Source organism: Anomalospiza imberbis, chromosome 4 (genome assembly GCF_031753505.1).
Source record: "Anomalospiza imberbis isolate Cuckoo-Finch-1a 21T00152 chromosome 4, ASM3175350v1, whole genome shotgun sequence".
NCBI lineage: Eukaryota > Metazoa > Chordata > Aves > Passeriformes > Viduidae > Anomalospiza > Anomalospiza imberbis.
In genome coordinates, this window is record NC_089684.1 from 38,842,807 (window position 1) to 38,867,753 (window position 24,947).

The following is a 24,947-nucleotide window of genomic DNA, read 5'->3' on the forward strand; positions in this document are numbered from 1 at the left end:
GAGACAGTTTACTGCATGGTATACATGAAGAAATATTATATTTATAGGTCTCTGGCTGGATAGTCTGTCTCCATATATATGTGGCTGTGTTTGAATACTTATTGCACTGGATTGCATTGGATTTACTGGATTGCTACAGAAATCCTGTCAGGTTCTTAGTTACCAACACTTCTCAGGTCCACACTCAGGTGACTGCTTTGAATATAGGCCTGAGATTTCCTTTAGACAGTTTAGAGATGTTTAATTCTCAGCCGAGAAACCTAAATAGAGTTAAATGCCTCACTCTCAGGGATAGAGCTGACATCTTGCTGGTTTTCCCTGGAAGAGTTCAGCCTGCTGCTCTCCAGTGACATTACTCTGAGCTGATTTAGCTCTTCCTCTCCATTCATTAAGGAAGAGATGTGCCTAATCCTGGAGCAAAAATTCCTGCTAGCTAGCAGGGTGCCTGTAAGTGAGGGGTGGTGCTAGCCATAAATGTGTTCTCTGCAGATTTAGCCCTGCACTACTTCCATATAGAGCTGATCGCCTCAAATATTAACTGAACAAATTGTAGTTAATTAAAATTGGCTTTCACTTAACATTCTTTAAGGTAATTTTAATTTCAGAGGATGTAAGTACAAATAACAACCAGCCATATTCAGGAAAGAGGTGGTTTCCACTGAAAACATAGTTTAAAAATTATTATCCACACCCAACACGTTGTCTTCTTTCTGTGCAGTAAATATTCTACATTTTTACTTATGTGCATTTGTTCTGTCACTCTAGGAAAAGAATACTGTTGTTATTTTGATATTCTTGTGTACAATATATTATTTTAAGAGAACAAAAATGACTGCTATATAGGACAAAATTCAAAGTTTTATTTGGAAATGGCTGTATTTGAAGTGGCTTAAAGTCTAGAATATGTTTTAGATATGCAAATGTTTTATGCTTGACATCATCATTTCCAGCTGAAAGAAACACTGTTATTGTGCAAAGGCTAAACACAATCAGTGCCCCACTTCAATTTCTCCAAATAACTTGGAGAATTCTGTGCATCAGCATCACATCTGTACTTCTAATTGACTTTCACATGATGCACTTGAAAATTATTTTAACTTGTGAATAGCTTGAATTTTTCTGGAACCTGAGCTGATCTTAAAATTCCTAGACTCTGATAAAGTAATCAGGTGTATCCATCACAATCTTATCCATTTAAATGAAAAAAAAAAAAAAAGTTTAACAGTGTTCTTTGGAGCTTATCTTTCTTTTAATAAAAGATATTTTGAGGGTGCAAAGACATTCAGTAGGGTCCCTTGAAACAGACAGTAAAAGCCCAAGCTCTAAATATTTATCCTTTTTACTTCTCTTCATATAAGGAAAAATATGCCAGCATGATGCTCTGCTTATGTCTGACAAGCACTCTGATGGCAGAATTAGCTTCCAGAAGCCAAATACCTTCTTGAAATATTTCTTGGCATGTTTGTCTGATTAGTAATTACATACCTGCCATACAGGAGGAAATGGTTTGCTGTGTCTGAAGATAGCTGAGGTCTCAAATTCTTACAGTTTCCATAATCATTTCCTTCCTGTACTTGACTCCATTCCATTCCAAACCAAGGGTTTTAGCAAATTAAAGGACATGTTGGCTTCTGGACAAATGCCACCTGACCGTGTATGGCATAATCTTATGCATGGAACAGAATGATGGGTATTTGGTCAGTCATTGAATCAATTGCATTGATTATGTAATGCAAAATATGAGATTTTCAGCTCTTTTTAATTCCTCAGAAACAACCCAGCTAAAAAGCAGCCCAGCATAATAACTTATTCCAAGATTGTGTTTCTAGTTCTTAAAAATGATAGTAATTCAGACAATTCAGTTTTTTTCCATAATATTAAAGACAGGATATAATATCCAGTCTATTATTTAGTAGAGATAACTGAGTATTTTATGTTCTTTTTCCTGCTCTTTTCCTAGAATGTAATAAAAGTTTGGGGCATTGTTCAATGTGTAATTTAGACTCCTAAAAAAGTGCTTTGTTTTCACAAATATCAAACCTCTGAAGGTTCTTAGTGCACTCCTGAGCATCAGCTTTCTATGTCAGCTCCTCTGTGTCTCTCTTTTCCAGGAATATAACTTCTCAAGCATTTGTGTTTTTATATCTTCACTTTAATCTCCTATGCTTTGGTTGTAAAAGTACAACAACATTGCCATTTTCACCAAACACTTTGGGAGTCAAAGGCAAAGAAAATACAAGTGGAAAGGATGAATCCCCAGCTGGTGATCTTTTATTTCTGCTTTCTGGCAAGAAATCCTTTTACTCAAACTGAGCAAGTGGCTGCTTACACAACAGGGTTCATGAGCAGACTTCTTAAAAACATTACTCTGCCAAATGTATAAAAAATAATTTTATGTTCATTTAATTTCCACTAGATTTTTTTTTCTAGATGGCCTACCAAAAAATCCCCAAACTATCAAATAAAAAACCACAAACTAACTTCTTTTCTTCTGTTTTGGGGCTGAGGGGCAGAGATTTCAGGGATTTTTTTTCAGCACTGGGAAGAAGGCAAGCAGGTTGGCACTTAAGAAGGCTGGTGTTAAGGGTGGGATTCCAGAAGTAGCCAGTACTGGCCTAATGTATCTAATGTGTGTGTAAAAAATATTTATTGGATTATGATCAAAATATCAAGGTCTTTTCTGGAAATCTCTGGGGTTTTATTCATATGCCGTTACTTTTTTTCTTTCAGTCATGAGGGACATGACCTGGTTCCCTTAGCCACCCCAACACATTCCTCTTACGGAGGCAGCAGACCCTCAAGTGAGTTTAACAGAGTGGTTTTCTGGCCACAAAATACAGGTGTTTAAATAACATCCTTAGATGAATCCTCAGCACAGTTAGGTTCTTGTATTTCTGGATATTGTTAATAATGGACACAGGTCCACACTGCACACACCTTGCCTTTGGGAGAGGTGGCACAGCTTTAAACTGTCAGATTCTTTGGTCAGAGGATAAAGTTGGTGCAAATATCTAACTATTATTTTGTCATCTGTGCTACATCACATTAACCAGCAGCAAAAAAGGTGTAGCCTTTCATTTCTGAGCATCGGCCATGGATAGCACTGCAGTCAGCAGCTTAGGAGTAAAACTGACTGGCTGGAATAACACCAGTGTCACTACAATAAAATATTGACTCACTCCCACTGGCCCCTAATCCCTTCTTCCACTCCATGCCATGCCTACAAATAACAAATTGGTGGGATTTCAGAGAAAAAATAAACTTACATTTCCAGAGCAGAGAGAGGAAAATCTTTAAAGTGTAGTAGAAAACATGCGTGTTGAATGTTGACCCGGTGAACAATCTAGAAATTCAACAAGGGATGTGACCTGCAGCTGCTGCCAAAATGCATCAAGAAAAGGTTTACATTCTGCTGAGGTGCATGTGTTATGCAAAATACAGAATTTATGTAAATACTGAAATGCAGTACTAAGCCAGGCATATATTAAAACTTAAGGACAGAATGAAAGTTTAAAAGTTTCCATTCTGAACTTTGGAAATCGTTCTTATGAATATCTACCCCAGATGTCAATTTATTTCAAGAGTATCCATAAAACTACAAAGTGTGAGCACAATTTCTGAACAAAATTATCAATTTGTTTTGGATAGTGGCATTCTTGGAGGAAAGAAAGAATTTAATTAAATCCTATACAACATTTCTATTCACAAACTTGTCCAAGCAAAACAAGCCATAAATCAATTTGAGTTTATTTATTAACTCTTTCAATATGGGTGGTAAACACACATTAAAAAAAAACAACAAACTTAAAAACCAAAACAAAGACATGAATGCAATTTCTTGATGAATACAAAATTGACTGAAAAAATTAAATCTTGGACTTACTAAAACCCTTTGCAAACTCCAATCAGCTTCAGTGAGTAGCTTTGTTCCCAAAATGGGTGAGCGAACTACTTTGCTTTGAAACATAAATAAGTAAATAAATAAAAGTTTTTATTTCTTAAACCAGCATTACCTTTTTGAAAGAGAATTTAAATTTTTAAAACAGAAGATCTCTTGAAGCCAAAATGGAAATGTAGTCCTCTTGAACACACTAGGACAAAACAAAGCACTTCACGTTACCCTGAAGGAAAACATCCTTATCCCTGCTGCTCCAGCTCTGCTGTACTCTCCAGGAGCACTCATAACATCAGCTATATCATTAAACAAACAGTGCAATTATTCAAGAACTTCCACACACAGATGTGCTTTCTCATTTACTTACAATTTTTGGCTCCTAAACATGTACGGATGTAGTCTTGACTCTCGTTGAACTTTGGAAAAGAAACCCATTCCACATAAAAATCCATTTTAGTGTAAATCATCCTAGTGAATCTCCATGCATGCAATATGGAGATGTTTTGTGATTGTTTTTTATTATTCAATTCATTATCATAAGCTGGAAAAAATGAAATTTCCACACCAGCTGGGTCAGTACTTTGAACATCTGGACGACAATAAACAGAAAATTAAATCACTAAGAAGTTTTATCTAGGTAGAATATAAAGGCAATCTATCTTGACCTTCAATAAATAGCACATTTTATTTCCCATTTTCCATTTTATTTCCTATTTGACTATCACTTTAGAAATTTCAGCTGCCAATGTTCCTGCAATTATTAAGCACACCCTAATAAAAAATATAATTCTGGAAAGAATATGTGATAATAATATTTAATAATTTCATTTGGTTCTTGTTTTAAGTGCAGACAGGTCCCCATGTTAAGCACAGACCACTTGACAAACTTCCATAATGCAGTCATCGTTATATCACAATGCACTTTGGAAAACTGCCAGGCAGTGGTGCATTTAGGACCTCAAAATTAAAAAGTCCATTAATTCAGAAAATGTGACTGCAGAATAAATCTTCTATGTGTGACATTAGGACCCCTCTAGAGCAAAGAGACTTTAGATTCCAGTTGCTCGCATCCAAAAGTCCATGCACATCTCTTTCGGAGATAGATGCTTTTTAGTCCTTCCAGTTTGCTAAGGTACACATCTATAGAAATTAAATTAAAACATGCAAAGAATGTTTTCAAATTGTGAATTAGATGAGGGGAAGATGTTAATATTTAGTTGGGATTTAATTTCAATGGTTTCTTAAGCAATTAAATCTCATTAGGAAAATTGTAATTGCTAACAGGTGAAGTAAATTTAGAAAATATAGAAACTGGCTTGATTTTTATTAAAGACAAAGATGGAATGCTATTATTTTCTTCTGCAAGCATGATCTTCATCTGTGAAAACGACTCTTTCTAAGTCAAAGCCCTCTAGTTAGTGCTTCGTGCTGGAAGGTGATCACACATCAACATTAGCATGGCCCAAATTTCAAGGTTCAATTTAAATAAAGTTTATAACCAAATAATTCTCAAACAACATCTACATGTTAACACTGGATTGGTAATAGGATATAGATATTTTATAATTAAAAGCAGTCCTTGAACCCAACACTGTGCAACATATTAAGCAATGTAATTATGCTGGAGAGAGCACACTGATAAGAAAATAAGGAGTGATGAGATTTTTGATTGAGACAGAATATGGAATTATTATTATACTGCATTTGTGATGTACATGACAATGGAAATTAAAAAAAAAACAGAAAAAGAAATCAAGTCCTCATATATATAAGGTCAATCATATATAAGACAAAGAAAAATTATTTTGGAAAGTCTTCAGCTGCAAAAAAACAACATATCTCCATGGGAATTGCATGAATGTCCTATTTTTCATATTCTTAGATAAGAAAAATTAGTTCTTAGGAGATGGAGGAAGGAAAAACATTGAGATATTTATAACAGAGATAGAGTATAAAAGAGAGCTCAAGAATACAAGAACCACTGAGGTGGAATAAGACACCTGAAAAATGAACCACCACAAAGAGGTGTTCAGAGCACCCGATGCTTCAACATCATGTTGAGACCGAAAAGATAAGAAAGCAGTTCTGTATTAGTCAATGGGAACTCACAAGTCACTCTTCCTATGTTAAACCCAGGGCAAATTCCCAGACATCTGGAGTGTGAGGGCCACTTCTGCATAGCTGAATGCTAAAACAGAGCCCAGGGCCACCTCCTGGCAGCTCGTGGAAGGGATGCCACGTCAGTCTGGGAGGAATGTGAATGAGAATTCTGCCCCTGAGGGTTAGCTGGAGGGAAACTTGGGGGCTGTGGAAGGAAGAGATGAGGAATGTGGCTGGGAGGAGCACCCGGCCTTGAGGGTCACAGAGGTCTGTCACAAGAAGCGAGCTGAGAACCAGGCACATCTCATAAGGTAATGCAAGTGGCTGGGGTTTAGTCCAAAGTAAGAAATACTAAGGTGACCAAAGCAGGTACTGGTGACATGAATAATCTGTCATCATCTTCACTAAGTGCTGTTTCCATGAACATCTCAGAACATGCTCCTTCCGAGGGCCCTGCCTGCATTTTTCTGTCACCGGTACCTCCAAAGAGGGAAGCCTGTGGATGCGGATCCGACGTGCACATGAGCAGCCAGCTGGGTAAGTGAGGGGTTTGCTCAGACATGTCACAGAGCTGCACATATTTTTTCGAAGTGTACAGCAGGCTTTGACAACACAGGCCTTTACACAGAGTGGTTTAGTGAGGCTCCTTGTCCCCTCCTTCTCCATGCCCCCAGCCCTACATGAAAGCAAAGGCAACATTCGGAACTAAGCTGGCTAAAAACTATTTGGTTCATTGCTACCCTTCAAGAATATGTAAAAAACCCCAGGCTGCTGCCTTGTGACACAACACAGCACGTCCCAGAGGTTGGTTTTAATGTATTTATTCTTCCAGAGCACCACAACTTTTAGTAAACGGGCAACATATGATGCAGCTCTGGTCTCATCACAACATGTTTAACATCTGGGAGAGCTGCCACTTGTGAAGCCAACCAGTGCTCTGCTAACAGACAAAGTGAGCATTATATTGAAATGCCATTCCTCAGCTGTTTGCAGAATTAATTTCCCTGTAGAATTTTCTAATTAGTTGGCTCTTTCCAACCCGTTCCCCACAGAGGAAGCAGAAAGGAAGCAAAAGACTAGCACCTGCTCCCAAAGCTCTGGCTGGGAAAAAAAAAATAATTTAAGGATGACATATACAGTAAGTATTTAGGCACTAGAAAGCCTTCTATCCATGCAGCTGTGGGGATGAAGTAACTCTGAAAGCTTAATGGAGATTCTTCTGCGGGGAAGAATTTCCAGTGGCTCACATTCCAGACAGTTAACCACATTACCAAAGGGAAGAAAAAGGGATTTGTTCAAGCATTAAAAACTGTCTTAAAAAAAAAATACAAAAAAAAAAATCCCCCCAATCTGCAGAAAAACAGACAGATGAATCCAGACCTGAGGATGATTCTACAGTAGCTTGCTCCATTACCTATGGGTTATTTTCAATCATTCTTTTTTTTTCTATGATTTTGAATTAAAAACTACTATTATGTCAGAATGCAGTGTACGATATTATCTTAGAAGGAACAACTAACACAACAGAGTTTGTTCCTAACTGAAGTGAGTCATTGGAACAAGAGAAATAACATGGTTTTTGCTTTGAATTTACCTGCAGCAGGTCAATGCAAGGGAGAAAACATGAAAGGTATTTCATAAAAAATAAAAATAAGAAAAAAACGGTCCAAGAAAGGTAATTTGCATTTTTGACTACTCAGCCACTTTACCAAAACAATTTTTAAATACCAAATATAAAACAAGATGATGGTCAACTAAAGTTAGAATGCATGAAGGATAAAAGCTCCTGTATGGAAATTAGGATAAGCCATTAGCACTTCAATAAACAGTTTTCACTGTGTTTCCACAGTGACTTTACAAAATGGTAGAGCTTGCAAAGAACTAAGGCTTGCAAGGCTTGCAAAGAACTAAGATCATAGATAAAATCCATTTAAATTAATTGGGTGTGTGATGTAGGCCTAGAGATGAGCAAGTTACCCATTAATAAAGCAGATGGTCTATTAAATGTACCATTTTGTCTAATTTTTATATAATTACAAAGTTCCTGAAAACTTTTTTAATAGATTCAGCATATGTGTCTCAGTGCATGTATATATTTGGAGTAGGGGTATGTGGGACTGAAAGACTTCTTAATTAATAATTTATTAATTTCATAGAATCAAGACACTTTACATTTTCATAAACTCATAATTTTCCAGGACAATTTAAGATAAACAAATACAACAGGGAGTGCAGGTAGGAGGGTAAGTTCTGCTAAAAGCAAAGGAAAAGAAAACATAAAGTTGCCTGCCTGAGACAAATGCCCAGACCTTGTTCCCCACTCAGAATTTTGAAAAAGTAGCAAAATAAGGAGTGGAATCATAAGGCAAAGCTATTCCTGCTTTTCATGGCAATGCTTGGCAATATTCTCTGCTGTTCTGGTTGTCTGTGAAAAATCCATGTATGAATGAGTGGCATTAGTCCCTGTCATATGAGGTGGTGCTGACATGTCAATTCCAAATGTCTACAATTATTTCAAGTGGACTTTCCCCCAAAGCCTACACTGGAGAGGATAATTTCAAACTGCAGAAAACCCAAATAAACAACACTCATTTATTTTCCGCAGAAGTGGTGCAGCTAAATTCATCTGTGGCTTTGAAAATCTCCCATGATACTTTAGTCTGGCCCATTAACTGCACCTGTTCTCTTTTTCTTTCTCTTCTTTTTTGGGGTGGAACAGGGCCTGGGGGAGGGAAATTATTTCCCCTTCAATAGCAAGTGTCTGGCTTTTAAAGGATGCATAGGATATTTTGTTTCATTACTGTCTAGGCATTTCAAATGAAATAATAATCCAAAACCCCTCATCCCATTTTGTTCCTCCTTTGAAATTAAAAGTAAATAGTGGAAAGGGAGAACATGTCCTTGGAAAGACAAATGGGTGATAACTCACAGAGAAACATAATGTGAAAGAGTACATCTATTTTCCACAACTAATGATCTAAATTAATCCATTTTATAGGTTTCTCTATATTACTCACTTTGAAAAAAGTGAAATTTTTCAAAAGGAAAACATATCACTGAAATAATTTTGACTTATTTCTGATTTGAGGGTAGACTTTCCATAAATATAAGCATATATAAGCTCCTGCAGGCAGCTTCTCTCCAAGACCTTAATCATAGAACTGATTTAAATTTAATTTACCTGTGGCTCACTGAGGGACAGTGAATAGCAATTTGAGTGTAAACAAGACATATTGTTCTCAGATTATTACAGGTCATAATATTTTACTTCGGCTAAATCTGAAGTCAAAAAAAGAGACTAAGAAAACCTTGGTTTGCTGAAGGAAATAACCCCTGCTTATTTCCCGCACTCTGAAATTAAAAAAATATTAAAACTAAATATAGTTGAGTCAGTGACCTTTAAAAAGTCTCTTGGGGGATTTTATATTGGTTGTGTTCTGTTTTGCTTTTGATTAGTTTTGACTAGTTTATCTGCAAATCTAAAACACATGAAGAACCAAAGTCTGCAGAACGGAAAAAGGCAACTTTCTCTGGGAAGCCTCTAACCTGTTGTAAAGAAGAATTCTGCATTGTGGTGCAGCTGACTCAACCCTTATTTCTCTCAGCTACCAAGAAAAGCAAAAAAAGGCAAGTTCTGTACCTTTCCACAAATTTAAAAAAACATTGGATAAATGGCTGAAGAGGAATGTTTGACTCAAACCCCAGAACACTGATTCAGGAGCCACCTTTTACTGGCTGCCATCTGAATGCTGACATTGATTGGTGTTACCTGTTTTTTAGGACACTGAAACCTCACTCATGCTGAAAGTCAAAGGCAGAAAATGTTGGTTTGCCTTCAGCTTTGACAAATATCTAACAGTGGGGTGAGAATCCAAAAGTAGTTTACATGGTGTGATGGCAGCCGGGTGACACCTTTCATAATTTTGGGATTACAGCTCTCTGTCCTTCTTCCCCCTTTCAGCTCCCAGACACACAGCAGGTCCTTCTCACTCCCATTCTTCCTTGCTTGCTCCTTCTTTTGCCAGTCATCTGTTTCCCCACCCAGGTGGCTCACACTGCTTTCCTTGACTGTGTTCATCTGGGCTGAGGCTGCCAAACAACCGGGGTGTGGCCAGATCCCAAATCCCAGTGCAGACTCACTGACCACCCCTATTTCCAGTGCCAGGCACGGCAGCCCTGGAGAGGCTCGCAGGTTGCAGCATGTGTATTAATATGGCTTTGCTTTCTCATATCCTTATCTCTAACAGCAAATCTATGTAGCTCAGGATATGAACTGCAAATGAGAGATGAGGAACTGGTTAGTGCTTATCGGGAACGATGGAATTTGAGATTTGGAGATGAAGGGGGGGTTGTTAGCTGCGTTTTTTTAATGAGAGGACTGGCTGATGTTTATCAGTTGACCTCTGTTTCAGGTAACAGAGCAGTTGGCAGGGAGCTATTCGTACCGATTAGATTGAGTGAGTTGGTATTCAGATTAACTTCTGATTTCCCTTGTATTATTTGTACAAGCTCTTTATTGCTCTGGATAATTCTCCCCTTCCTGGTTTAGGAAGTGGAACTGACATCCTCCTGCAGCACTGCTACCAGCTCACCAGATTTTATTATGTGAGACGACATGATGGTCATAGATTAACTCAACCTCTTACTATTTTTCTGTATTGAAATTAGACCTCTGTGACATTTGCTTTGTTCTAACCAAACAGGAGTAATGCACAGCTTTATCATCTAGGAGAGATTTATGGAACTGAGACTGATCAGGATATTACTTTTAATCAACATTTCTGTGGCTAAGGCAACTGCTGTCTTCTTTCAGGATTGAATATTTGTGTAACCTGAGTAGCTTTCAATTCTTGCTTGTTCTGAGAGTCTCCAAAACTCTTCTACTGTGGCTGGAAGGAATTATGATGATCTTCCCTTCCCTCTCCCCTGCTAAACTCATTGCAGTATCTTTGGGTTTCTTTCCTCTCTCGTAACCTGTTATTTGTCATTGCTTTGCCTTACTTCCCTGCCACAACAGATCCTTGAAATGTTCCATCAGAGGAGCAGATTCATAACCAGTTTTTCAAAAGTTCCCTTATTGGATTTACAAGCCTGACCCCAACAGACCTTGCAATCACAGGTGAGAGTCCAGGTAGAACAAGTAATAACTTCACACATATGTACGTGAGGATTTCCACTACACTAGCAAACACATTTTTATTGGCATTTCCTTTTCCAACCTGGCTATCAAACCTCATATTTCACATATCTGTAGAGAAAACCAGGTTTGTTTTCCATGAATGGGCCACATTATGGGGATTTTTTAATGTTATTCCATCTCCTACAGGCTTTTATCCAAACCAAGCAACTAAAATAAAACATGGCTTCCTTCCCTGAGATGGTTTCATAGCCCAGCTCTCCAACTTTCTCCCATACCACAAACATGCAATACAATTGTGCAACAGCCGAAGAAGGAATGGTGAGATCAGAGCCGTGACTGCAGACATCCTGACATGGGGATCTGGCAGTTATTCAACACAAACACAATTAGAGGACTTACCCTTGCGTGAAGTATTTGCTTTCTTGATAGTCACCAGCCTTAACCTCTAGGAATGCTTACGAATCAGATAGTGTTCCTTGAGGAGGGCGAGCCTTTTCAAGCTCCTCTGTCCTGCTTTAGCCAACACAGATACAAAGAAGAAAGAAATTCCACCACGTCCTACAACTTCTCCCAGGGAAAGCCTTTAAGAAGCAGAGAAGAGTTGTGGTCTCAAAATCCCTGCCAAGGATTTGAGAAGACAATATCACGCAGCGCTTGCTCCTCTTCCTACTATGAGCAGGAAAAAATAGCACCACAAGAGATAAAGTTTGAAATTCTCACCAAATATGAAAGAAGGGGGTTTCCTGAGTCCTGCTCCTTGGTTTTCCATTGCAGTTGACTTGTCTGGCAGTGGTGATACCACAGAAGGATGGCAGAGATATGCATGTCTTGGGAGGCTCTTATGTGTGTGTGTATCTGCATAGATATTTGGGAGCTAGATACAGAAAATTGTTCATTAACTTAGAAAATGTATTGTACATGGGTGTTACACAACTTACAAATCCTCAAGTGTGACAACACAAATATTTCAGTGGAATAATTCCAATCAGTGTAAATCTTGGGCTTTTCACACAGTAACAGCATCTTCAAAATGGCAATAGGAGCTGACCTCTAATAAAATGTCTGCTGGCAAATTGGTCAAATGTCAGTCTGGCAGAGCAGTTACAAAGGGAAAGTCTTGTTCCAAAATGCCCAATAATTTAAATTATTCTCATCTCAAACTCCTTCAGTGACACACGAGAACTGGATCAAAGGAGGGCTCACTGATGTAACCCCAGGAGTGTAACAGAGCAGTGCAGAGGGGAAGACCAGTGGGATTTCCAGATGATGCAATGTGACATGACACGACTACCACAACTACTGCAAGATACACAGAGGCTTAACTGGTATAACATAAAACAAAATAATAGTAAAAGAAAGTGGTAGAGATAACTCCAACCCAGAAACACTGAAGTGAGCTGAGAGGCTCTGACCTGTGTGACCTGCCTAAGCAAACCCACCACACTGCAGGACCACTTATTCAATACCAACTTTGAAACTGCACCCTGGAGCAGCACCCTAGCAGCTGTAGGAGGAACAGTTGTTCAGTGTTGTGCCTTCTCAAGTGACCAAATGCACTTTTCCATCTTTAGCAGTTTCCACAAATATCAACAACCTGAAAAACAGTGGAGATCGCCAAAATATCAGATATCTGAATCCAGTCAGAACGAGACACTCCCAAAAATATTTCCAACGCTATGAAATTCACACACACACACACACACCTCCCCAAATACCCAGGGAAAAATGTTTGCATGGGACCAAAGGAGAAATAACAATAATGCCTCAGCCAGGTATCAGTGGTCACAGAGTTCCAAGCTAAGGAGCTGATTTAGGCTATTTTGGTGCACACAAAACAACCTGGCCATGCTCAAGGGACAGACTACCCGAACACAGTATTAAACTACTACTGTTAGTAAAGCAGTTGCATCAAGAGAGCAAATGAAGCAACTAAAACATATTTCTGGAGTAGCACTGTTGACATCTGCAGACCCACCCAAGCCAGGCATTTGTCCCAAAATAAAAAATTGGCAACCAGCTATGAATGGTTGCTGGTCTTGACTTTTTGTAACTCCACTAAAGAAGCACAATATAAATCTGCAACCCTGTATCCGGACAATAATTGGAATACATCAAGAAAATGCTTGCAGTCATTCCAGATGAAAAAAAAAAAAAAAACCAAAAAAACAAAACAAAACACAAAAGGGGAAAAAAAGAGAGATTTCAAAATTTAACAGTGCTTATAAACAAGGATGTTACTTTCCCCTTTCTTATCCAGAACTGCCCTTAATTGAAAGGATCAGTATCTAAAGCAACTGGTGCTGCCCTGCACATGAATCCCCTTTGCACCTCTTCCTTCTTATTTCTTCAGTGGTTTTATTAACATTAGTGACTTATCTAAGTATTAGAATGCTTGGCTGCTTCCAAGCTTATCAACAGCAAATTTTATGAGCTGTTCAGTGATGGAAACAGGAGGAGATGGAGCTCTCCCCCCCCCCCAGCTACCTCGATATGGAAGTCTTCAAGAAGCCATGGAATGTGCTCTCTGGTATTTTTGGTATCTTTAAAGTGTCGAGAGTGCAGAATTTCTCTTGTCAGTTGTCACAGTGTGACTCACAATTAGAGACATCTGCTCTGCATTCACCTCCCCAGGGGCACCACTCGTTTTTCACCAGCTTCCTGTTGTTGACAGCACAGTTCCTCCCTGTATCACTCTCCACCAGCACCCATACTCCTCACAGACATTGCAGCAGGCTTAAGCAGATTTCCCTTGGGAAAGCCCTTCCCCTTGTTTCACTAGTGATTGGAAAAAATATAGAATGTTGAGAATGCTCTGAAGGCAGAGGCTGTGTTTCTAAAGGAACTGAACAAATTCCATTCTTTTTTTTTTTTTTTTTTTTTTGTCAGGAGGATCCCATTGTTTCTAGATCTCTTTCGAAAATTCTCCACATTTTCTCTACATCCAATTTTTATTTCAAGCAAGAGAGCAGCTTGAAAAATGAAACGTTATTTGTGCTGAGTCCTTGTCAGTAGTTGGTGTAAATGGGTGACTAATACTACCAAAATATTATTCAATTAATTTTTCAAATACTAGAAATAATTTCAAATATTAAATTTCAGATGAGGAACACACTGCCTTCTCTTCCTACTCCACCCAATTAAGAAAACAGTTGTTCTACATGTTTTTCACACCAAATCCTTAAACTGAGGTAGACTGACTACCCAAGCACAGATCCGTGCTTTGTGCCTGGTTAATGCCTGGACAATGCAGAAATACCAAACACCATCTTGGCTGGATATGTCTGCCTGAAGCAGAGATCTGTTGTGTGTTCTACCTATTTTGCCCATTGGACTGGAAATTTTGTTTCTTAGGCTCTGAGACAGATTTGAGATTCTACTTTCCCCAGGAACCCAGCTTTCTTGAAAGGATCTCCAGTCCTGCAGGAGCATAAGATCTTAGATATTGTCAGTTTCTGTAGTCCTGATTCCTTGGTCTTGGTCCAGTTCTTCCCTGCTATGTCCCCTGCACAAGCAGCAGTCCAAAAGAAAATTCAAATATTCAACACAATATAAAAGACATTTTCCACAAAGATTATTAATTTTATGCACATTACACTTTTTCCTGACCCTTTAGGGCAACTTCTGGGCCGGGTTCCTGAACTGACACTGGTGAAAACCACTAACGTCCGTGGTGCTCCCCCACTCCAAATAAACTTGTAAATCATCTGTTTTGTTCCACATCCTGCCAACAATTATTGCATAACTTTTTTTTTTGTGATTTGCTGGGATCCTTCCAGAACCTGTGTTTGACTTCTCCTAGGAACAGACTCTTCCTTATATATTCACAGTGCTCCAAGCACCAGTTTAGTAGACTCCAGCTCATGATGCATCTGCACTCATTCAGTCACAACACGTCAATGCGATGTACAGAAGCCTTTCATTTGCCTTCTAAATCAGGACAGCATAACAGCTGAAATATTTCTCACTGACCCTGGTCTTCAACACAAAACTAAACTTCTCTTTGCTATTTCAACATTCACTCCACCAGGATTATATTTAAGGTCAACACAATTTGGGACCTGGACCCAGACTGCTTAAATTATTCAAAATAATATGAAACCATGCCAGTTAAATCAAGAAAATATGTTCTAGAAAAGATAAAACACATCCTCTGTTTAAAAACACATTTCCAAAAAGCAACTCTAAACTCATAAAACTGTTATGAAATCCACAGCTCCTCCAAACATAAGGAGAACTCTCTGCAAGCTAGAATATTAACTCATATTTGTTGGGTAATCTAGTAAACCCAGATGGGGAGAAATTGGAAAGGGAAAAATGGATTCTTTCAGTGTTACCTCAGATTGTTCATCTATTACACAGCCCAGGCACGTATCTGCATTGAAGGCTTTCAATGTTCCACAGCTGAATTCTCACTTAAAACCTGCATTTGCTGAAGGCATGAAAACCTGGATTCAAAATAGCCTCTATAGGATCAATCATGGAGCTGCCACTAAAAGGCCTTAAAATGCATTTGCCACTAAATAATTATTGTTCCAGTAGACTGTAGCAAATTATTTTTACAGATTACAAACCCACTGGCTTGGCCACCTATTAAACACAATCTTCTTGGACTGAGGAACTCTTACTGATAACTCTTGTTCTAAAAAGTCAATTTAATTAGAGGCTGGGTATTTTCCATTTACGAGGTTCAGAGAACTGGATATGACAGCCAGCTCATCACACTTCATTCCTCTGATCTGTGTTTCTGTTTCCTGATCATTCTACCAGTAACTTCAGTCCATTTTTTACAGTATTTTCCCAGCATTTTAATGATGGAACCATAAGCAAAGCTAAACAGCTCAATGGCTTATTCTTAGCAAATAAAGCTACATGTTTGTACCCCAGGTCATATACCTGCCAGAACTTGCATGTTTTAAAAAGGAACATCCAGCAATAAAGACTAAGATGCACTTTGAAATGAAATTGAAATTAAATTTAATGGAAATGCACTCAATGCTTTGCAAAGGAGCAAACAGGTAGCAAGGTGGATTGAAAAATAAAAATTATACTGAGGGACAGTATAATTCTTTTCAAGAAAAACTGTTTAATGCATAAAAATTATTGTGACTGAGGGAATCTGGTTTTGCACTGAAAACTTCAAGCGTAACATCACAGACAGACCTGAGGCCTTGCATTTTAATTATTAATTTCATAAAAGATCCCAAGAGCAATAGAAAGGTCATGAGAGCTGTTCTAATCCATGGGCAGTTAAGCAGGAGAATGCTTCGGTGCCCTTTAGCCTTTGAGTGTTCTGCAGGACAGGGGGGTTTGGTGCTAAACGACAAATTGAGTTAGAAATATTTAAGTCATAAACCATAGTAAATCTTTTAGCACTTGAAACACCATGAGACACTCCAAGGTGAGAGCAAATGAAGTGTTAGTCTATGCATGTTTAAAAATGCACAGAGGCTGTGTTTACTGAATTATCCATTTCTTAACTATGTCTCCTTTAGGAAGCTGACAACCAACAGTTTCCCACCAAAAGAAATAATTTATGAAAAGTGCCTCTATCATGAGTTAAGAAAAGAAAATAATATGCATCTCTCTGAAAGCAAAATTATGTAGGTTGCAAAGTCAAGGACAGCTAAATTAGGAAGTAGCAGATTTATGTGTGCCTGCATAACCTCTACTTGGCTCTCTTGTAGGTCCTGTGCCCCGAGTGAGACAGAGGTCCTGTGGAAAAAACAGTATGTAATTATGCAATTAAAGACTGTATCTTAACACAAAAACCATCTGAATTAAGGTTCTGTTGGCAGCTGTGAATAAAACATTTCCTAACATTTAAATTCACGGCTTTGCAAACTTAGCACAGAATTTCTGTCAGATTTCTTCACATGGCTTTTATACAAATTAATAGGTGCAAATTAATTCTAGCCAAATTACCAAGACTTTATTGCCACACAACAGATTTCTCTTTACCTTGAGTTGAAGAAAGAAGAATATCAGTAAGCATCTCTAAAAGGACGCTCTTCCTGGAACAGGAAGAATAGCTGTGGCCCTTGAGTGGAGTCAGTAGAAACTTTAAAATTGGTTCATCTTCCCTTGTTTACTGGTCAGTGTTGTGATCAATATCAAAATTAGCACAGTGAAATAAAGATTATTGCTGCCTAGATCTGACTCTCACCACATGCTTGGCTTTTGTTATCAGCGTCCTCTAAAGTGAGAGCAAGAGAAATTGTTTCTTCCTAACCAGTTTTGAAAGCCAGCTCAGAATTCCTAAGGAAGACTCATACGGACAGGAACCTTCCTACCAGAAGCTTTCTGACCAACAGGACTGCACACTCCTGGGAAGGAGAAGGTTGGAAGGAATTGCCACCACACTACCACCACTTCTTCATGCCAAGTCCCTCAGGGCCCGTCCTGTTCTGACACAACCGTTTCACAAGAGGGGAGAGCAAACCTTTTGCTTCCCTGCTAAAAGCAGACAGCAGGATCCAGCATAAACTTTGAGCTGAATTTGAGTCAATGTAGTTCTTGTTATTTTAATCTCTCCTTTCTTTGCTTTATGGATTTAGTCAGGGAAATCAAATACTGAAAAAGCATGTTAAGTGCAATGCAAGCTGAGACTGTAAAAGGGCCAAATTGGTTAATGAAGTTACTATAAAATTTGCCATACTGTTTAAGTAAATGATGGTATAAAGTCATCACCTGATAGAATAACAGAAAATGTCATATATTTCTGAGTCATCATAGTTGCAGAGAGTCATCATTTTTCACTCTCTGACTTTTAAACTTCTAGAATCTTAGACCTTCTTCAGTATATATGACATTTTTGGATTAAATATTAGCACAAAACCTGTGTATTCTGAGAGTCATATGAGCAAAAAAAAAAAAAAAAGCCTCTTGAATCCAGACCTTAAATGTCTAGCCAGGAATAAATATTTCCTTACAAATTTTTAAATACTTGAGAGAAAAAATATAAAAGGAAAAAGAAAGGCTGCTCAAGTTTGGAAATATTTCTATAACAAAAGCTGCTCCAAAACATTGTGTGCTACAAAAGACTGTGGCAAACAGTATAGGTGCAATTAAGACACTGTTGTCTTGACAACATCATGCAAGAAATAAAAGAAGCATTACTGTTTCATGAAAGAAAACTGCAGTGCTGTTCTTTTAACTCAGAATATTCCACTCAATGATCTCAAAAGCATTGCTCAAAATGAATGAGCCAAATAGCTATCAAGAGGAACCAGATTTCACTTTGAGACTATGGTGCAAAATCCAAAGTGAAGCTGCCTTCTCTGAAAAAACAGTATCAAACAATGCTACATCAGGACAAACCACTAAAGATTGCAGGAGCTGTGCTGGATGTTTTGGGATTAGATCTCCTGCAGTGTTCATTTTCATGGATAACTATCACTATGGAAAACGTGGATGCTGGGGTCTGTCACCCTTATCCAGGATGCTACTCAACCCTTCTGATGGCTTTCAGCAGGCCTCACTTTAGCCCATATCCTCTTGTGCTGCTAAAATTGAGAAGGGATTTAAGAAAAGTCCAGGAGTAACAGCTGGACTTCCCAGAACAGTAGATCCTGTGTCAGGGCTGTTACCAGTGATCCTTGCAGGACAAGGAAAAGTCCTGTCCATGAGGAACAGATGGAAGAGAAGCAGTGAGGACTGGATCCCATTAGAGGTTATCACAAAGTACTCCACACTGCCAGGCGCAAGCAGGAAGCCCTGGAAGCCTTTGGGCCCAGATGTAGAAGCTACAAGGAGTCCAGGGACCACTTCTGGGTGCAGAGTGGAATGTGCAACACGGTGCCAAGAGTGGCCCCACCTGAGAAGCCAATTAGCTGTGCCACTGAAGTGCTGCAGCACAGAGAGCAGAGCTGTTGAGAAGGAAACACCAGCTCCCACCCAAAGAGCAAGAACTTTGCTCTCCTAGGGAACAACTTGGGAAAAGGTAGAGCCATCAGCTCCGGGGTATGCATTTTGTGCCCCACAGGCAGCTTGACAAGGAAGTCCTCGACTTGGAGAATGCCTTCACTTCAAAAGATCCCACTTGAATGTGAGGATACACACTGGCAACAGCGGGCTCCTTTGAGGTACATTTCCCCTCCCAGCAATATTTACCTAAGTAATTTCATGCACAGAAAAGAATGAGTGAAAGGGAATATTCAGATACATGACAGGAACAGTCTTTACTGCGATTGCTTTTTCAGCCAGCACTTTGTTTTCTTTTAGGGGAAGCCTGACAGTCATAAAAAGCCATTGGAAGTGCAGCCCACTGAGAAGCAAACCACAGCCTTGCCTGCAATGCCGAGGCTCGGGATCATTATGTTGTTAGTGTGCCACCCGGAATCCAGGCAATGCATCTGCTTACTTTATTAAATTAAAGCATTTCCTGCAGCAATTGAGAAAGGATAAAGAAAATAGGTGCTATTATAAAAGTTGTGTGATTGGTCTTTTTCTCTGCAAGCCATTAGGACATGGTAACTTCTAGCTTGGAATTGCAGGATCGCTCATCTCCCATCCATTACCACTAGGACATAAATGAGAAGGGCTGGAGCCAACAGTATTGATGTAGATATACAAGCTGCAAATAGGACAAGGGTCTGTCTCTAGTGGTTTTCACTGTTTCAGCTTCCCCAGGTTATGTATGCCCTGCACTGCAGGTTCCTATCTCCCTGGTTAATCACTCTGTTTTTCGGCTGCTGCTCTTCCTGTGGGACCCTCCTGGGTGTCTGCTTCTCTCTGCATTTGATAAGGAGATTACTTGGAATGGAAGTAGACAGGCACAGGTGGTGGGACCACCTGCTGCAATCTCTTCAGTGCTTTTGGATAGTATAGTAGTGCTTGGATTTAACTTCCACATTCCCTTCCTTTTTTTTTAAACCTAAAGTTAGCTTTCAATTCATTTATTCAGTGGTCTGAAAGAAGGAGTTATGATGAAAGGCACTATTCCCTTGGTCCTGGAAAAGCAATTTGCTAGAATATTGTTCCTGGGACAACAAGCTCATCCTTTGTGTTATTTCAAAACCTCTGGCAAGAACAACAAAACTGCAACCCAAAAGCACTTTTTAAGGTATTTCTCTTTCTTTTCACTGCCTAACAACTTCATGTGCCTTGTTGCCTGATTGCTCCTGCCAGCTCCCAAATTTTATGTGGCCATCCACAGCAGTAAGAGAATATCTCACTCCCTCATCTGGCTGTGTTACAACCTCGAAGGATATCTACAACAATGATTTATTACAGCAGAGGGTTTCTTCTGAAGGCTCAGTTTGGTCAGGCTCTTGTTTACACAAATAATAAAAAAAACCCAACTAGTGCTGATTCTAAAGAAGCCACATTTTCCATGAACTTGCTATTTTGGGACTGAGAGTCAGCCTCAGTCTAGCCCAAGAGGAAAGAAGATATTCATTAATTACATGGCAGTCTAAGAAAGACAGCTGAACACCAAATTTAAATGGGGCTTCATACAGTTGGAGTCACAATTAGAATCAGCAAGAAAGACCTGAACCCCCAAAAGTACACTGACAAGGAATATTTAGCAGACAAATAGTTTTGAGACAGATACTACAGTTTGCAGCCAGGAGAAAGAAATATTTTCTCAACTTATTTCATATTTAGCCTTCATAGTCACAGAAACACTTTTTCTGTTTCTGGCAGAAACATTTATGCTAGATTTTAACCAAAAAAAAAATCTGCCTAAATTACTTGCTTAAGGTAAGGTTGTGTTTTTTCCTGCACATTGTAGAAAGCATGAGCAAACTGTGAGGTCATTTTATGGCATGTATCTCTGGGAGCACAACCAGAAGTATCAAATGCAAAACAGGCCTCTCAGGTGCACTTGTCCTGAGTGCTCTCTGGGACTCAGCACTTAACAAAAAGGAACAGTTTTATAATGTCACTTGAGAATCTGGAGATGGAGCCGTTATTCCTGAGCTGATATGCGATGTTAGGCAATTGGGTTTTCATCCCAGTGTTTGTTTCTGCCTGCAAAAACTTGGGATAATTTTTATTTCCCTCTCTCAGCTTTAAAAGAAAAATGCCTAGGCATGTTATTATTCATTCATGAGTGCTACTTCATTTAAATTTAGGCAGGATGTCCCTTTGCCTGTGGAGGTGATATTTTGTAGCATCTTTAGTCAGATAACTGCAGTGTTTCATTTGTGATGTGCATGTCGTCTTTCACTGGGATCCCATAATTTTCCCCTGGAATTTACTCAGCTCAAGCTCTTAAATTGACAGAAAATTGGACTGAGCAAACCAACAGTGACAGGCCTAATTCAAAGCACTTACACCTTCAGAGTACACCAATGATGCAAAGATTTACCTGTGGTTATGGAGGGAATGTGTGCAGGCTGTTTCACAAAGAAACACTGTGTATGCCGTTCTCCTCAAGAGTCTGTCTTTTGTGCCTTCAGTACCTACAGGAGTGATCAGGAATGCACAGAGTTTGCATTCCTGCAGATACATTATCTGAAAGTGTGGCCCTTTGTTTGCTTTCCTCCTGTTTTGTTCTGTTAGTCCTTTATTCTAAGAGAGACCTGTTTATACATTCCATTTTTCTTGGTCTTCTTGGCACCTTGCGGTCAAACACTGCTCCAGCTTGATCCCTTGCTTTACAATGCACTGAGAGTAGAGTCTATGTAAGAACAGACAAAAGATTGTTCTTGCCATCTGATGATTTCATTTCTAGCTCTCCAGCACCTTTTGTTATTTCTGGGTATTTTTTCCTGGTGGGAATGGACACATTCAGCTGTTGTTTTCATGCTGAAAGACTGTGTGGAAGCACTTCCCTATTGTTTTTGGTTTTTTTTTTCCAGACATGTCTTTCAGCATGTTTCCAAAGGCTTGGAATCAGCACATTGTGTTGTGACATGTGCATACTTGACATTGCTTTGTTCTCTGACTTCCTTTTGCTTGCAATCTTTAGGAAGTTATCTTACAAGTAGAAAGGAATTTTGAGTCAGTGTTATTGCAGACCCAGCATATTGTCCTCTGCCATCTGCAAAGAAGAAAACCTGGAGGAGCAGGAGGGAAGAAAGTAATTTTGGTATTTTTAACTGCCTGACCACGTAGGAGTCAGTTCACTGCATAGAGAGTGACTGCAGCTCTGACTTCTGCCAAAAAGAAAATTTCATTACACACTACAAACACCTTTTTTATTAAATGAATTAAAAGGAAAGCAAAGGCATTGCAGTAACCGTATGCAATTTGATACATCCTTTTTCTGTGTTTTGCTCTTGATTAGTGATTCTCTTATCATACAGTGAAAGTGACAAGGTATCTTTTTCCTGAGAAGTTTACAAAGAATTCTTTTTTATTTTCTTTTCAAATGTGCACTTTTATGTAAAGGAACTCTGTTCATTTCTATTGTAAATGAAGCTGGTAAAAACAAAAAAAACAAGTTTTGTATGATCTCAGTGGTAAATACATTTATATTTAGCTGACTAAAAAGCACAGATTTTTCAAAATTTTATGGTGTTCTCCTTTTTTTTTTCTTGTATTTTAGACCATCAGCTTCCTACAGCACAGACAAGAAGGCAATTGGTTTTGAGCTGCTTCCCTGTACAGGCAACACAGCTCAAGAAAGGGGAAAATGGCAGCTCATTTTGGGCAGGAGGGAAAACCTTGAGAGCTGTCTCAGAAAAACTTCCACATGGAAAGCCCTGCTTTCCCACAGCCCAGTCAGGCACCACCTGGCAAAACACCTTTAAAATGGTAAATACACTGAAGTGCTTACCACTATGCCAGAAAAAAAGAGTTGGAGTGGCAATAACTGTGCCAGGAAGAAAGCAGCCATACCCATGTTGATGTAACATGGAGATCTTCTCCATTGGAATGATGTCTGCAGTCAGCTCCTGACTTCTGGACAGGAGTGAGGGACATACCATTCAGTCACACAAGACCTCTTGGCATGTCACCATGGCGTCAGGCATGTGTACTACACCTCTCTGAGTCTCAGCTTACTCTGGGTATAAACACTCAGGTTTTAACTTTTGCATTATTTCATAATAGATGTGTGATTTACAACAGCACTGTACAGGCAAGTGTTTGTCCATTATGAGAGAGGTGGGGAAAGCATCTCCCTAAGTAATATTCTGAGTAGCTTTTTCTTTACATGCCATAGAACACACATTGCAGTGTTTGGAACAAAAATGTTGGTGTCAGGAGGTCTCATCTTCCTGCTGAAGTGGAGAGATTTTTTCCTTGGAGTCAGTAAAAGTGTAATGAAACATCTGTTTCGGGCTTCAAGACCCAACCTGAGGAAACAGAGCTTTTGACAGACACGCAAAGGGTCTCCAAGCATCAGCAAGGAGTCTCTGCTTTTCACTGTGCTGACTTCTCTCCACCAAATCTCCTAAAAGACACCACTTGAGTGCATCCACACAGTGGAGGGTAATAGAGTGACACCCAAATAAACAGCAGCTGGACTGATTTCCCAGCTGGATTCTGCAGGGGAGTGTGGGTGCAGGGCTCTGCTTGAGCTGTGAGAGCAGCCCCACAATTTCCAGACAGCACTTCACAGACAATGCAGGATTTCCCAGAGACGGATCGGATGTCGGAGCACCAGTCCCTGGCTCTGGATAGACAGGCTGGGCCCATCACAGGAAGTCCAGAATATTGAGCAATTATTCAACCACTGAGCAAGACAGGGCTATTTAGATCCCACATGGTAAAGTGTTGCTTAATTTTTTTTCGTTAGGAGCTCTCCCTCTGAAATCTGTTTCAGATCACTGCATAGCAGGGAGAGCATATGTCAAAGTCTGTGCAAGACTGAGAGCTCACAGCATAACAATGAATAAAGTTTAAAATATATATTTGCCAAAAATACAGGAATCATAATTCATGTAGTTATAACAGAAGGAAAAAAAAGTCATGCTGGAAATTCTAACATAAGAAAATCAACAAGAAGGAAATAGCTAATCCTTGGGGAGGGGAAAAAAGGCTTTTTTTAATGTCAGAAGTTTAGGGTTTCCCTTGTTTATGGCAAAAATTCCCCACAATTCAATTTACTAACTCCACAATCTAAGGATTAAAATGTACGGAACATAAAACCAACAAATGCAAAGAGAAAATTATTCTCCCCTTGCAAATTTGTTTTCAGTCATTCAGTAAGTGCATTCTATTGCTACCATATAAATGGTATTGTGGGTGCTCACTTATGACACCCACAAAAATTGGAAGTTTGTATAATGTCCTGTCCTGCATGGGGCACCTCACATGATTCCTTACATATGAAATAATTCCTTCTGTAATATATCTTCCACACATAGACATCCCACTTGATATGCTAGTAATAGTAAATAACTATACATGCGCACAGATAGATCCGGGATATTCTTCTAAAAACTGCTTTTTAAATTTTTTTTAACAGAACACCTCAGAGTAATCTATCATTTTTTTGGCACCACTGTCATTTATTAGTGTTATCTAAGTTGTACTACTTTCCTTGTCACATCATAAGTTAACCTTCCCTAATCACCACCCTGGACATTTACCAGGCCCTCCCTGGGGAAGTGTTTAACCAGAGCCATGATTTTCCTGTTATTATGTACTCCAGGGTTCTGAAATCTCATGTGGATTTTACTCAGAGACTGAGAATAAATCTATGGGAGTCTAATGCTAGGAATTTAACACACTAAACGGATATATGCCTATTTTAAATGAACTCCATAGCTGGTGGCATGGCAAGATCCTCAAAGAATCCCACCTTTTGCTGCACATCCTGCTTTTTTGGAAGCTTAATAGAAATGGTTTAAAGTCCTCCTCCTTTCTCAGACACCCAGCAATTTTCCTTCCCTGGACACCCACGGGAAGCAACAAAAT

The 24,947-nt window shown here is 39.1% G+C and overlaps 2 long non-coding RNA genes across 4 annotated transcripts in view; one reads left to right on the plus strand and one right to left on the minus strand.

The window, feature by feature from the left end:
• Positions 1–2,803, plus strand: part of LOC137472629 (uncharacterized) — an 84,410-nt gene extending 81,607 nt beyond the window's left edge. Inside the window, exon 4 of the long non-coding RNA XR_010998319.1 lies at positions 2,731–2,803. This is a non-coding gene — a long non-coding RNA (uncharacterized lncRNA). The remainder of the gene's footprint in view (positions 1–2,730) is intronic.
• The window catches only part of LOC137472630 (uncharacterized), a 206,501-nt gene continuing 182,884 nt past the window's right edge, over positions 1,331–24,947 (minus strand). The window contains exons 8-10 of one of the 3 annotated variants that reach the window (XR_010998320.1): positions 11,535–11,716; positions 4,263–4,436; positions 1,332–2,615 (exon numbers count right to left, since the gene is read on the minus strand). This is a non-coding gene — a long non-coding RNA (uncharacterized lncRNA). Of the gene's footprint in view, positions 2,616–4,262; positions 4,437–11,534; positions 11,717–22,631; positions 23,855–24,947 lie in introns of those variants that run through there. The other 2 variants (XR_010998322.1, XR_010998321.1) reach the window with 2 other exon arrangements.